General features: G+C 40.7%; 1 protein-coding gene across 3 annotated transcripts in view; it reads right to left on the bottom strand.

Moving 5' to 3' along the window:
* Nucleotides 1-16448, bottom strand: part of Cbfa2t2 (CBFA2/RUNX1 partner transcriptional co-repressor 2) — a 104417-nt gene that overhangs the window by 60576 nt on the left and 27393 nt on the right. The window contains exon 1 of one of the 3 annotated variants that reach the window (XM_029536053.1): nucleotides 10331-10349. The exons of the other annotated variants lie outside the window; for them this stretch is intronic. The gene's annotated coding sequence lies outside the window, so the exon portion shown is untranslated. Of the gene's footprint in view, nucleotides 1-10330; nucleotides 10350-16448 lie in introns of those variants that run through there. 3 annotated transcript variants of the gene reach the window in all.

Here is a 16448-nt window from a genome sequence, read left to right as displayed (position 1 = left end):
AGAGAGAGAGAGAGAGAGAAAGAGAAAGAGAGAGAGAGAGAGAAAGAGAAAGAGAGAGAGAGAGAGAAAGAGAAAGAGAAAGAGAGAGAGAGAGAGAGAGAGAAAGAGAAAGAGAAAGAGAAAGAGAAAGAGAAAGAGAAAGAGAAAGAGAAAGAGAAAGAGAAAGAGAAAGAGAAAGAGAAAGAGAAATAACCTCTTCTAGAATCTACTGGCACCACATACATACTTCATGCAGTAACATACATGCAGGCAAAATACTCACACACGTAAACTAAATCTTTAAAATATAGCAACAAAAAAGAACCAGCAATGAGCATTTGGATATATGGTATCTGTATTCTATTGATATATTTCTAAAAAGTAGTAAAAAAGGTTTCTACCACTCATCCCACTGCCTCTTTTCTAAGAGCAGTTTCTATATGTAGACCCTGTTTGATTAATTCTTAAAGCACTTGGGCTCGGTACCACAGCTGTGACAGGGGCTTCCTTCAGATTCTTGCCCTTTAGTGTTCCTACCCTATTTCATCTTGAAGGCTGGGTCTGATAATCAGACATCCTGACTGACTAGCATTCGCTTCTAATCAAGAGCCAATGTAGAATGCTGCCAGGGTGGGCCTTATGCCAAAGGAACAGTTTTCTTCTGCTATTCAAGAGCAAACACCCTTCTTAAGCTCTAAGTCGTCCAAACAGAGGGAATGACATCTGGAAAAGCACTATAGTGCCATGTGTTTGGCCTCTTTGGATGACAGCTCGAGGTATTACAAGCAGGGAGTTGTCATACCAGTCTATGGGACACTACACACTATAGCAACTCTAAAAGCTTGCATTATGAAGACTAAACAAGCTGGGCGTGGGGGACAATACCAATGAATACACAAGTTCTTTAAGAAACTGCCACTGGCTGGGCAGTGGTGGTGTACACCTTTAATCCCAGCACTTATGAGGTAGAGGCAGGCGGATTTCAGAGTTCAAGGCCAGCCTGGTCTACAGAGTCAGTACCAGGACAGCCAATGCTACACAGAGAAACCCTGTCTTGAAAAACCAAAAAGAAAAAAAGAAAAAACAAAAGCTAAGAAACTGACACTGATGGCAATGGTTTCTTTCAATAAATACCTGGAAACAGTTTATCTCAAGGTCCAGAAGAAAAATCGAAAGTCAATAAAAAGATGACTCAATCATGCATAAATTGTCCTAGAAAATATATTTTCTTTAATCTCAGCACTAAGGAGGCAGAGGCAGGTAGATCTCTGTGAGTTGGAGACCAGCTGGGTCTACAGAGTGAGTTCCAGTTCGGCCAGGGCTACAAAGAAAAACCCTGTCTCATAAAACAAACACCAAAGCACAGGAATATTAAATTATACTCAGGATACACACACACACACACACACACACACACACACACGTGCACACACACACATGTAATAGTTTTGTAGTACTTAAGTCTAGAATTTTAACAAAAGAAATCTAAACTGAGAAGTACATGCCTTTAACATGCATTTGGGAGGCTGACAAAGGCAGATCCCTCTTAGTACTAGGCCAGCCTGATCTACATAGCAGGCTCCAAAACAGCCAGGAGTCTAGTGAGACCCTGTCTCCAAAACAAAACAAAGAAAGGAAATAATTGTAAGACTCAACGAGGTTTGTACATTCTGACTAAGAATTTAAAAGATACTGATCACAGCTCAAAGTGACAAACATGAGAGTAAATGCTGTCTATAGCTAATGTGGACCACGCTGCTTCTACGTTCAATGGGTTCCAAAGGCCAAACATCTACTATGTAATGTCAAAGCCAAAGTGGAAACTCATGAAGCAGATCCAGAGCCATGGCTTCCTACCGGAAGTGGAAGAGCAGGAGGATGATGGCACTCTGCTCATGTCTTGTGCCCAGGAGCTTGGGATGGACTGTCACCCTGCAGCCTGTGCTTCTGCTAGGGTCAATGTGTAGATGCCATTCTTGTAGTGCTTAACTGCAAGTTTAGCTTGTGTTAAGGCATGTGGGGGGACCATTTGACTTAGTTACTGCTAGTTTAGAATGTCTTTGTAAGAGTAGGGTTGGCACCAATGCAGTATGGAAGGCTAGGAGATGGGGGGGGGGGGTGTTTCACACTTACTGTGTTCCCATGGAAACTTGGAATGTTTGTTTTATATGGATTTTTATTCACTTTTCAGACATGATACTAACGNGTGCCCCTCAGCTGCTGAGCAAGTATGTGTAGCTTGTACATTGTTGTGACCCACTGTGAAAAGAGGGTATCTTGTAATAAAAATAAAAAAAGAAAAGAAAAGAAAAGAAAGCTAGAAGTAGAAGCTATATTTAAAAAGCCCAGCTATGTCCTCACTGATAATGAAAACAGCTTCTCACTTTAGCAAATTAATGGGTTTGCTTAAGAAGTAGCAACAGATGTGCTTTAAAGTATAGTAACAAACTTGTCAGGCTGATCTCTGTGAGTTTGGGGCCAGGCTGGCCTACAGAGCAAAGTCCAGGACAGCCAAGGCTACACAGAAAAAACAAGCAAACAAATTAAACAGGAGTCATGAAATATGACTCAGTTGGTAGAGTACTTGCTTAATTCACAAGGTCTTGGGTTTAATATCACAATGATACATGCCTGTAATCCCAGCAATCAGGAAGAAACAGGAGGGGGCCTAGAGTTGGGTGTGAATAGAAAGTGGTTACCAAGCAACCAGAGGTACAGAGGTACATAAGGCACAATCTTAGCCCTTAAGCATAAATAAACCACACAGCCCAAAATGATGGTTCGCACCTTTAATCATGGCACTTGGGAGAATATGGCAAAAAAAAAAAAAAAAAAAAAAAAAAAGAAAAGAAAAGAAAGAAAAAGAAAAGTCACATGAGTAGGAGGCGAGGATCCAGAATGGGTTATTGTTCCCCACTTGAGATAGGCTCTCAATAATTAACCCATTCTGGAGAGGAGTTCAATAAACAACCTTGCTCAGTGATACCCTGAAATATAACCAGGTTATTATATGTTTGCCAAAACAGGCTAAGGAACAGAAGAACAAAGTCAGAGAAAACTGTCTTTGGCAGATACTTCAGTGACACACTTAGCACCCACTCAATTTATCTATCATGATAGCTCAATCTTATTTTGGCATTAAACTAAAACTGGCATGGGAATGATGAACTGAAGATGGCAATAAATGAACTGAGAGGACAGTACCCACTATGGGATTTCAGGATCAGCATTCAGTACAGAATACTCCCACACACAGAGCAAACTTCCAAGTTTGGAATGGTTAACTTACATTCTTCCAGATTCTGTGATTCTTCACAAATGCAGGCAGAAATATAGACTGGAGCAAAAGGGTACAGCTGCAGCTTGCAGATGTCAGGCTGTGAGCTCCGTGATCAGCAACCATAGAACCTGCCTTGCCAGGCACTTGGGTAAGGCAGCCTCAGGTAGCATCCAGGGATATACAAAATACCTGAAGGAGGTTCTTCCTATTGGAAAGCACTCTGCAGTCAAGCTATGAAAATCATCCTTACCTAAGAGCTGAAGTGATAGATACCACGATGGTGTCCCAGTTTTCTCTTTGATAAAAATGACACCTGGCTTTTACTTCCTACCCCTGAGGGGCCTTTATGAGGATAAAAAGCTTTTCAAGATTAAAAGCACAATGTAAATGTGAGGCTATAATATAGCAGGGACTGAATCCAAACAACATAAATGGAAGGTAGATGGGCACTCTGGCAGAGGAAATAGCCACCTGTGCCATCAGAGTAAACATGTAAGTACCAATACCTACGATTACATCATAAGGAGATCCCTGAGAGCTTAGGAGATGGCTCAATGATTAGGAATACTTGCTGCTCTTGCAGAGAATCCAAGTTTAGTTCTCAGTACCACATGGTGACTCAACTATCTGTAATTTCATTCCTAGAGGATCCAACACCCTCTTTTGACCTCTGTGGCCACCAGGAACTCACACTTTGTACAGACATAAGAAGTGGGCAAAATACCCATACATATAAAATTAAAAAAGAAAAAATATTACAAAATAAAAAAGTTGTGCACACTATGCCTAACCTTCCTTGTCTTGGAATCTCTTTCATGTTCCAGTTCCATCTTCGGTTAAATCAATCCACACCTACACTCTTCCAGCACATCTTAAGAACCAATGAAATGTCTCGAATTGAATTTTCCCACAAATGACTTTCTCTGCCAGGTTCTCTGAATTGTTTGAGCTTTATTTATTTATTTTTTTTTTAAATTTTATGTGCTTTGGCGTTTGCCTGCCTGTGTGTGTATGGTATATGTGTAAGGGTGTCAGATTTCCTGGAACTGGAGTCACAGAGCTGCCATGTGGTTGCTGGGAATTGAACCTGGATCCTCTGGAAGAGCAGCCAGTACTCTTAACCACTGAGCCATTTCTCCAGTCCATGAGCTTTATTTTTTTAATAACTACAGCTCCTAGTGGAGTGTCTAGTATTAATACACAGTTTTAATCCTAAAACACTTTCCTAATTCTAACCAAGTATAATAATATCTACTGAGGCATAACTGCCAGCAGATGACAAGTAACATGGGAAATAGACTAATAACTGAATTTACTCATGTGTTATTGAGACAGGAAACCAGAACTTCTTTCTTTCTTTTTTTTTAAAGATTTATTTATTTATTATATGTAAGTCACTATCTCAAAAAATTAAGATAGAGGGGCTGCTGGCAAGATGGCTCAGCCGGTAAGAGCACTGACTGCTATTCAGAAGGTCCTGAGTTCAAGTCTCAGAAACCACATGATGGCTTACAACCACCCTTAATGAGATCTGAAGCCCTCTTCTGGTGCATCTGAGGACAGCTACAGTGTACTTATTTATAGTAATAAATAAGTCTTATAGCTGTCTTCAGACACTCCAGAAGAGGGTGCCAGATCTTGTTATGGATGGTTGTGAGCCACCATGTGGTTGCTGGGATTTGAACTCAGGACCTTTGGAAGAACAGTTGGGTGCTCTTACCTGCTGAGCCATCTCACCAGCCCACTTATTTCTTTCTGATACCTGCTATAAGGATGATGTAAAGAAACACCATTAAGTGAGAAATGTCCATGTCTTTTTTTGCATGGTGTATATACATGTGTATATACACGATCAATTTTGAGTGTGTGTACTGATGTAAGTGTGTGGAGAAAAGATAGATGACATCCAGTATCATCCTTATTTGCTCTCTATCGTAATTTTTCTTTTCTTTTATTTTTTGTTTCCACATGTTAAGAGGTTTATTGGAGGGGGGAGTGGCGGCAGAAAGAGAAAGGAGGGGGAGAGAGAAGGGGGGGAGAGGAAGAGAGTGCTATTTTATTTTTTAAAAAGATTTATTACTATAAATAAGTACACTGTAGCTGTCCTCAGATGCACCAGAAGAGGGCTTCAGATCTCATTAAGGGTGGTTGTAAGCCATCATGTGGTTTCTGAGACTTGAACTCAGGACCTTCTGAAGAGCAGTCAGTGCTCTTACCGGCTGAGCCATCTTGCCAGCAGCCCCTCTATCGTAATTTTTTGAGATTGGATCTCTTATTGAACCTGAAGCTCATCAATCTAGCTGGAACGGCTGGCTGGGCTCCAGGAATGCACCTACCTCCCTAAAACACCCCAGCTGCAGGGGTTATAGCTATATGCCACCATACCAATTTTGACATTGGTGTTAGGGATGCGAACTTCATCCTTGTACTTACTCAAGTGTCACCTGACTGAGCTATCTCCTTAGTCCTGAAATGTATTCTTTAAATATAATATGTATATGAATGATGTCCTACACTTATAATCCAGCTCCAGAAGTTTAGGTAGGTGGGCAACAGTAGTGCACATCTTTGATCGTAACACTCGGGAGGCAGAGGCAGGTGGATCTCTATGAGTTCAAAGCTAGTCTGGTCTACAGAGCAAGCTCCAGCACAGGCAAGGCTATACAGAGAAACTCTGTCTCATAAATAAATAAATAAATAAATAAATAAATAAATAAGTAAGTAAGTAAGTAAGTAAGTAAGTAAATCCCAGCAGCAGCTTAAATAGTATGGCTGCCTCAAATGTGGATCACCAGGGATTGGGGATAGAGGTCTCATCTTGAGAAAGGTGAATTCCTTGAGTTCAAGGCCAGCCTGGTACATGTATGTATGTATGTATGTAGGTATGTGTTTGCGTATATATAGAGAGGTCTAAGTCATGGAGGGGCACATAGTGAGACTGTCTCAAAAACTGTTAAAAACTTTGGTAATGGCCTATCTGGTAGAGTGCTAGCCCTAAAATACATTAAGTCCTGGGTTAGACCCTTAGAACTCATAAAATTATGTGGCGTGATGGTTCATAACCACAATCCTAGTGCTCAAAAGGTACAAAGAGAAAGATCAGAAGTTCAAGGTTGCCCTAAGCTTGAGAAAGTTTTAGGCTAGCCTAAAATATATATGACACCCTAAGGAGGTGTGGGGGAAGCAAAGAAAAAAATAGAATGACTAGAATAATTGCTGCAATACTGATGACTAGAAAATAAATGTTTCAGAACATTGGCACCAGGTAAAGCATTTTATCCTGAAAGAAAAATAATGCAGCCACCTCACATAAGCAGTCTGTGCAAACACCATATGGTCTGCTGGGGAGAAAAAATGTTTACTTTTTTGTCCTACAGATAAAAATGAAAATGAGGTTGCCAGAAATATTTTTGCCATCCCAATTGTCTAATAAAATATGTACAGCATCCAAGTTTATTTGTCTAACTTCATTTTGAAAGCTCAAAATGATTTACCCACCACACTTTAAATCATGGGCAAGGGGTAGCGGTGGCTTTAACCCCAGATCTCAGGAAGCAGAGGCAGCAGATCTCTGTGAATCCCAGGCCAGCCAAGACTATATATAGTGAGACCCAGAAAAAAATGAAGTAAAATAAAAATTAAAAACTTGATCGGGAGCTGGAGAGATGGCTCAATGGTTAAGGACACTAGCTTCCAGGGGTTACTGAGTTCAATTCCCAGCAACCACATAATGGCTCACAACTGTCTCCAATGCAGTTCCACAAGATCTAATGCCCCTTTCTGGTGTGCATACATAAAATACATAAATAAATTAATCTTAAAAAAAAAATTATAGGGCTGGAGAGATGGCTTAGTGGTTAAGAACACTGTTTGCTCTTCCAGAGGTCCTGAGTTCAAATCCCAGCAACCACATGGTGGCTCACAACCATCTGTAATGAGATCTGATGACTTCTTCTGGTGTGTCTGAAGATAGCTACAGTGTACTCACATTCAATAGATAGACAAACAGACAGATAGGTAGATAAAGACTGCTGTCTTCCAGACTTGAGATGGAAGGATGGAGGACCCTTCACAAATTCCTTAAAGAGAAACTCTTTTAAAAAGAAATTATAAAGAGCTGGAAAGATGGATCAGCAATCAAAAGTACCAGCTGCTCTTCCAGAGGATCCAAGTTCAATTCCCAACACCCATAAGGCAGCTCACACCTGTCTATAACACCAGTTTTAGGGGTTCTGACACACATAGTCACACTGAGGCAAAACATCAAAATGAACATAAAATAAAAATAAATTATATATTTAAAACAATTGACCAGAACTGGAGAGGCTGGGTTAAGATTCTTGCTACAACACCTGACAACCTGGGTTCAACCTCCAGAAGCAACCTGGTGGAAGAGAACTTCTGAAAGCTCTTCTCTGACCTCCACATGTGAATCATAGCACAGGTGCCCCTCCCCCCAAATTACACATTATATGAAACTGTAAAAATTTTAGATGCTAGGTGGTGGTGGCAGGGACAATCTCATTTCTTCACCACAACATTATAATTATGCTGGGCTTTTTCCTTTTCTTTGAGCATACCACTTATTCCCATTTTTTAAACTCCGCCCTGGAACAGTCTTTCTTCTGATAGCTATTAGATTTCTAGACTGTAATTTAGAATAGTCTATTTCTTCAGGTAACTGTAAACTGACCACTTAGTATCACACCCTGGTTTTGCTATTAGTGTTGATGGCCGTCTCCTGATCTTTAATTTGGTTTTTAAAGGCAGGACACCTTGTATTTCAGGCAGGTTTCCAACTTCCTATTCAGCTAGCCAAGGAAAAGCTTGATCCTCCTCCCACCTTTACTTCCCAAGTGCTACAATTACAAACACGCTCTGTAGTAAGCTGACAGGAAACTGAACCTTAGGTTTTGTGCACACTATCAACCATATTACATCCCTAGCCCCATATGTATTTCTTGCATGCTTGCTTACTTATTTATTTATTGACTTGTTTCTTTATCGGGAGTAGGGGGGGGTGGCACTGTTCTCTGTACATAACTGTCCTACAACTGGCCTCAAACTCAGATCTGCCTACCACTGCCTCCCCAGTGCTGCTGGGACTAAATGTTTATGTACCATATCTGGCATGCATAGAGTCCAGATCCCTTGGAACAGGAATTACAAAAAGTTGTGAGCCACCATGTGGTTGCTGGGATTTGAACCCAGGTCCTCTGACAGAGCAGCATAATACATTTGTGACTGTCAGGCATGTTACTCATCAGTAAGTAGCCCCTTCTGTCCGGCGTAGTGGCACATGCTTTTAATCCCAGCACTCAGGAGGTAGAGACAGGCGGATTTCTGAGTTCAAGGCCAGTCTGGTCTACAGAGTGAGTTCCAGGACAGCCAGGGCTACACAGAGAAACCCTGTCTCGAAAAACCAAAAAAAAAAAAAATAGTAGTCCCTTCTACCCCCTCTTCTCTGGAGACAGGATCTCAATTCTTAAACCTCACCGTAAAGCACACCAACCTTTGTTTCCCAGGTATTAGAGCTACTGGTACTCCTCTGTCTGTTCTCTGTCTGTCTGTCTATCTCTTCTCAAGTGTAGTGTACCATTTTAGGGTGACCAGACACACAAAACAGGATTGTTTTGTCCCAATCCTAGAAGAATTCCCAGCTTTCTTTCTCTGTGTAAATTTGAGAATAAGATCTTTTAGTTTAATGGTGCAGTATCAATCTTTTGATAAGCAAAGTCTGTAGCTCTTAACTACTACACACTGAAATAATTACAGGCATGACTACACTTAGTTGTTTTAGACTGAAAAGTTGAGAAAAGGAAAGTGAGGGGCTGGAGGACTCAAGGACTAAGAGCACTAGCTGACCTTCCTGAGGGCCTGGGTTTCAGTCCCAGCATACACATAATAGCTAACAACCATCTATAACTCAAGTTCCAGAAATCTACCACCCTCTTCTGGTCTCTGAGGGCATCAGGTACACAAGTGGTACACAGGCATACGTGCAAGCAAAACACTTATATGCAATTTTAAAAACAAAACTTCTTAACCTGTTTTTCAGGTTTTTTTTTTAATTAGCTACACCAATAATACTGAACTTACAACTGTTCCAACTTGTTCCAAACTGCAAATGAATGTACCCGAACTCTAAGAGCATAAGAACCAAATGCTACTTTCTTTTTCCCCAAGGCAGTGGTTTGAGTAAGAATGGCCTCCATAGGCCCATATATTTGAATGATAGTCATCAGGGAGTAGCACTACTTGAGAAAGATTAAGAGGTGTTGCCTTGTTGGGTAGATGTAGCCATGTTAGAGGAAGTTTGCCACTGGGGGTGGGCTTTGAGGTTTCAAAAGTCCACACCAGACCCAACACCTCTATGCCTTTGGATCATATAGTTCTGGCACTATGCTCCCAAACATGGTGACAATGGAAAAGCCCTCTGAAACTGTAAGCAAGCTCCAATTAAATGTTTTCTTTTGTAAGAATTCCCTTGGTCATGTGTCTCTTCACAGCAACAAACACTAATCAAACTTATCTCTTTCCATCTTCTCATCTTTCTGCTCACAATGATGACACTGCATGTGCATGGTCACCTTTAATCCCAGCACTCCGGGCAGAGGCAGGACAATCTGTGAGGTAAAGGCAAATCTGGGCCACACAGTGACAGTCAGAGCTACATAGTCAGATCCTGTCTCAAAACCAAACAAACAAAATCAAAAAATGATGAAGCAGATTTCAAAGCTCTCCGAACACTCTAATTCAAACACTAACACTAACCTATTCTATATGCAATCACGCCACTTTACCTGGAGGCTTGCCTTCAGAGAAGCTGCCAGATAAAGTTCTGGTCATTGAGAGTTTTTCAAACCCTAAACTTCTTTAAACTCAGAAATAGAACAGAAAGGTAAAAAGATATATCCTCAACAGAAATGGCTCTATATTCTATATTCCATATTCCCATATACTAACTTTGAAGTAATAAAACTGTCACTTTACATATTAAATAATCTGATTTATGATGTTATAAATTAAAGATTTTATGATAAATCCTGAGCTGCAGAATTAAATACTCACCCGTCAAGTCAGCGAACTGGCTGCCTCCCAGGGCTGTGACACTGTGCAGTCTATTAGGATACTCTTCACTGGTGTGGTTTTAACTGTGACAAAGTTAATGTTTGGTTTCAGACACTGGACAAGGGACTTAGGTTCATATTTTACATACCAAAGCCGCCTAGTCTCTCCCAGTGTCCCTCAGTCCCTACCTGCCACACTCTACCCCAACCTTGAACTTTCCAGAGGCTCCTCCCTATATAATCCAGACACTCTGGTCTCCTCTCTCTGTATAAGCACCCTTTCTCTTTCTCTCTTCCTCCCCCACACCCCCCCTTCCCCATATCGACTTTCCTGGCCTCAGACCTTGGGGCTAGTGAACTGAGAGCAACTTCTCAATAAACCTGCCTTTAATATAATCTAATATGGCTTGAACTGAGTGGCAAAGAAATAATGTATCAGTCAACATAACCATTGGAAACCGAGGCAACTTCAAACTGTTCTTAAAACTGGGTTTGGGGGCTGATGAGATGGCTCAGTGGGTAAGAGCACCCAACTGCTCTTCCGAAGGTCCTGAGTTCAAATCCCAGCAACCACATGGTGGCTCACAACCATCCATAAGGAGATCTGACTCCCTCTTCTGGAATGTCTGAAGACAGCTACAGTATACTTACATATAAATAAATAAATCTTTAAAAAAAAAAAAAAAAAAAAAAAAAAAAAAAAACCTGGGTTTGGGATTTTAAACCCAATTCACCTTTTTATTTTTTGAGATAATGTTTTGACTGGTAGGCTAGACTTGAGCTTACTGTGGGGGGGTGGCCTCCAAGTTTAAAAACTGGGATCTCAGGCATGTGTCACCACACTACTACAATCAACTCATAACAACACCCAAAATGAAACACACACATTTAACAATAAAGAAGTCTAAGCCATGAACTATCTTATGTGGTTTGAGGCAAACTACAACCAGAGTGCATTAACCAACACCTTCTGCATATAGTTTTCCTCAGCCAACCTTTTAAACTAGGCTCCTTTTTCAACATACTGAACACTCCAAATAATTTAATAAAGCAAGTAGTGAAAATTTGTGTCCCTTCCCATCTCTATCCTAAAGACTTATAAGGCCATGGTTTTCTTGAACACTATGGGTGTGGTATAAAATATTTAAAATAGTGACTACAAATTTCCAGACAAGTCCATCCAAATTCTTAAAGCTCCACTACTCAGAAGCATCTAGCTCCAGACATTCAAATTACTACCCCACTATGATAACTCAGGGTTTTCTCCATCTGACATTTAGGAAAGAGGCTAAGGGGGAAGAAAAAAGACATAATTATTTTGCTTGTAAAACGTTCATCACAGTGTAATGCCAATAGTGCTACAGCCTACTGGAGGCCTAATAGATTTCAGGTTATTATGTTTGAGGTGGGGGCTTGTGGTAGCAATCAATAAATGACTACTACTTCTTTGCACAGCCCCATATGGAAGTAATCAAGCGCAAGGGTGGCAGCTGGGGCCAGGAACAGTCACCTGCAGTTGAGGGACGTGGGGGTTTCAGATGGGTTTGATGCTAATTCCCTACAGAAACAATGGGCTACAAAGAGCAGGGTAACAGACAGGAGGGATGAAGAGGCCAGTCAGAACAATGGCTGCACCTGGTGCTGGGAGCAGAGGACACATCTGTCACCCTCAAAGTGGCCCATCCCCCACAGCTCAACCCACAAAGTAAGGCAAGGTCCCTAGACAGCTTGCCATTCAGCAACAGGTTTGAGTTTTTAAGGCTAATACATTCTCTTCTTGAAACTAAGAATTAGTTAAGAAAGCAGAGCTGGTTCCATCAGCCTAAAAGGAGACATATTAAAAACCATGCATATTGTAATTAGCTTTTTCATTACTGTGACTTATCAATGTAGGGAGGGCAAAGAAATATCACACAGGAAGATACAGTTTATTAAGTATTTATGGAACATTAATGCTTGAAACTCATTTTACTGTAATTTTACAGCTGAAGAAACAGAGGCATGTTCATAGTTACACAACCTATTCTAATGTTAAAGCCTACACACAATATTTTCATTTTCCTTCTTCCATCTTTCTTAACACAATCAAGTTAAAATACATGTTCGAAAGCTAGGCACCATGCTACATGCTTACAAGCCCAGCACTTGGGAGGTGAAGCAAGAGGCTCAGAAGATCCAAGTTATCCTTAACTACACAGAGTTTGAGGCCAGCTTGGGCTACATAAGAACCTGTTTCCAATGAACAAAACAAAAACAAAACAAAACACATATTCCACTTACATTTTAGTTCTGGCTATGAGATGTTACAACGGGTAGCATGAGTCCATTTTCCACACAGAACTGTACCCCCCCACACTGCTAGGTATCTCTAACAAGCTGCTCAAGATGGAAAGATGGATTTCCACCAGTGGTTGCTTAGAAGAGTAATCCCATATGCATTTTCAATCTCCCAGCATAAATCTGTCAATACATAACTTGAGGGTGTGTGCTTTATGGCTGCTGGGTACTAAACACATGGTTGTTTTCTTGGTGGCACTAAGGTTTGAAACTGGAACCTAATGCAACCATTTTCACTATACAGTATCCATAGACGCTTTTTTACTTATTTTGAGAGGAAAAAAACTCACAAAATTGGTCAGAAGTATTATAGGTCTATTTTAGGCACTACCAGACCTAGCTAACCGCATAGTTCTTAAAAGTTAACCACCTATCTATGTATGGGCTGGAGAAATGGCTCAGTAGTTAAAAGAGCAGTGGCTGCATTTCCATAGGTTCTGATTTCAGTTCCCATCAACCACATGGTGGCTCACAACCATCTGTAATATGATATGATGCCCTCTTCTGGTGTGTCTGAAGATAGTTACAGTATCCTCATATACATAATAAATAAATCTTTTTTTAAAAAAAAGTTAACCATCTAGGAAGTCTATCACAGCCAGTCAGACTATTTAACAAGACATTTAGTAGAGTCAATTTTGTGGTTGGTTTGTTTGTTTGTTTGTTCTTCCTGTAAGCCACTCCTGATCCTTTATTTATTGATCTGAAGTTGGAGGGAATCAATGCACATACTCTCCACATATCAGGACTTTCTAAACTGGAACTTGCTAGAATATAACCCACATGTTCAAGAAGAGAAATCATGTAAGTACACTGGTAAATGCCTCATAAGCAAACAACTGTGCTCAGATCCAAGTGGCTGCAGGGGATCCAAAGCCTCTAGCATCCTTGGGCACCTGCACTCAAGTGCACCTTAATACTAGTGAGCATAGAGACACATGCTTGTAATCCCAGCACCTGGAAGCAGAGTCAGAAGATCAGAAGTTAAAGGCCAGCCTTGGCTACATAGTGAGTTCAAGACCAGTCTAGGTCATATGGGAACCCCCCCCCCCATCTCCATCTAAACTGTGGTAGAACTTAACTCAGTGTAAGGATGCACCTGACAAAATTTAACTTAAGGAACTGCAGTCTGAGCCAGGGAGGAGCAGTACAAACATCTTGCTGGGGATTGAAACTAGTACATTTCTATCTGTCCCCTGCCCCCAACAAAACACAAGGCTTCCTAATGAAATGTTACCTTCTCTCCAAAAGATCTCATTCCCTCTGTTAGTAACAATTTCTAAAGTTTATCTTCTCTATATTCCACCCTTTAAAAAGTCTGTGCTGGAGAGATGGCTCAACTGGTTAAAACTTGACATATATATAGGGGTGTGTGTGTGTGTGTGTGTGTGTGTGTGTGTGTGTGTGTGTGTATGTAATGTTATAAATTCTGAGCTAGGCATGATGACTCACACCTATAATCATAGTGTTTGGGAAGTGGAGAGATGTTCAAAGTCATAAGCAACTACCTGAACAGGAATTCAAATATTGGCAGGGAGTTCCTGTCTCAACAACTCCCCCTGTACCCCCCAAATCTCAAAACTGGGTGTGGAACAAGTCTGAAATCCCAATAGCTATGAGATAACGGCCAGCTTGGACACCTCAGTTAAACCCTATCACAAAATATTAAGGAAAAACAAATAAACAAAACAATGAAACAAAAGAACCTCAAGATATGATCATAAACACATACAATCAAAAGAATTTGTTAAAAGCTAGGTGTTGGGTACACAATGTAAATTCCAGCCAACCCAAGGCAAGACCCTATCAGAAAATTTATTTACATACATGCATACATACATTATTACATAAGATCCACTGGATATTAAAACTCTGTGCCAGAGAGGACTCTCCCCCACTTCACACACAAGCACCTTGCTGGGGACTGAAACTAGTACACAGTTGGGCAAGGCTCCACTGCTGACCCACTCCCTCAACTTATAGTATAATAATGCAATTAATGAAATAATATAAAGAACATTCCCTGGGCCCAATAACATGACTCAGCTGGTAAAGACCCTAGCACTCCAAGCTCAGTATCTGGAACTCCCATGGTAGGAGAAATTAACAACTTCCACAACAGTGGCTTCCTCAGCCCTCAGAAAGTACTATGACTTTCTCAGGATTTATTTTAAGATTTATTTATTTATTTTATGTATTCATACGAGTACACTGTAGCTGTCTTCAGACTCACCAGAAGAGGGTATTGGATTCCATTACAGATGGTTGTGAGCCACAATTGAGGTTGCTGGGAATTGAACTTAGGACCTCTGTAAGAGCAGTCAGTGTGCTCTTAACCACTGAGCCATGTCTCCAGCTCTCTCACGATTATTAAACTCGAAAGATTTTTTTTTAGTTTTGGGTTGAAGTGATAGCTTAGTAGTTAAGCGTGCTTACTGGTCTATCAAAGAACTCTGTATCCCATTAGACAGCTCCCCCTCCACCCCCATACCTAAACACACCCATACATAAACTATAACACATTTTAAAAAATAAAATTTCTTGGTGACAAAATATTTGTTGGGTTTTTGTTTATAAGGGCCTCTTTTTGTAGTCCTGAAATGCCCTGAAACTGATATGTACACCAAGCTGGGCTTGAACTTAACTCCTGTCTCTGCTTCCTGGAGTGTTGGGATTAATGGCAAGTGCCACTCCTTACCCCTGGTTTTGTCTTCTAACTGCTGGGCCCTAGCTGGGTCCCCCCACCCACAACTGAAGACTGAACTCAGGGCTTCATCTCACCCCACCAAGACTGTTCACTTTTATTTACAGCCAATGAATTATCACATAAGCCAGGTGTGGTATCATATACCTCTTATTCCAGCATTTGGGAGGCTAAGACTGGACCATTACTGTTAGTTCAAGACCAGCCTTGGCTATAAACAGAGTTAGCTCTATGTCAAATCTGGGCCACAGTATTTCTGAAGACTAGGGACTTAGCCACTGATAGAACACAAGCTTCCCACCCACCCACCCCCCATCCACAAGGTCTGGAAGCAACCCCAAGCCCTAGAATATAAAAACAGTATTGCTAGAATAGACATATAGCAATAATAAAAACTCCTTTTAAGCTCTCTCAGAGTATAACCTACTACACTTTCAGCATTACATTCTTTTCTTCCTACTCATTCCCAGGAACAGAGTTCCTAAGGGTGCAATATTGCTCACTGAAAGACAACCATGTAAGTTCAACATAACACTACAGCCTCTCAAATATTCTGAAAGGTCCTAAGTGTTGTCCACTGTACCTATCAAAATTCCCCAACTCTGATCTACAAAGTTCAGTCTGTTTAACATTTTTTAAAAATTTCTAAAAAGATCCATTTTAAAAGTTTCACTACCTGAAAGAATTTGAAGAATATACTACACTGCAGTCAGGTACATGCCTGTTGTCAATAGGCCAAGACAGGTTTACAAAGCAAATTCTAGCCAGCTGGGGATACTAAGTAAGACTCAGTCTTTTAATAAACAAACAAAAAAACAAGAAATGCATTACACTGTTTTCTTACAACACTAGGTGATATAAGGTTACAGAACTTTACAAAATGTAAACTTCTGGGGACAAGAGGGATGGCTCAGAAATTAAGAGCACTGGATGCTCTCCCAGAGACCCCAGCACCCACAGAATGATACACAGTCATCCGTAATTGCAATCCAGGGGACCTGATGCCCTCGTTTTGTTTTCGTTTTGTTTTGTTTTTTGTTTGTTTGTTTTTAAGATTTATTTATTATATGTAAGTACA

The sequence above is a fragment of the Mus pahari genome, chromosome 3 (assembly GCF_900095145.1).
Source record: "Mus pahari chromosome 3, PAHARI_EIJ_v1.1, whole genome shotgun sequence".
NCBI classification, from domain to species: domain Eukaryota; kingdom Metazoa; phylum Chordata; class Mammalia; order Rodentia; family Muridae; genus Mus; species Mus pahari.
The sequence above is the reverse complement of the archived record's forward strand: the minus strand, read 5'-3'. Positions and strand labels throughout refer to the sequence as shown.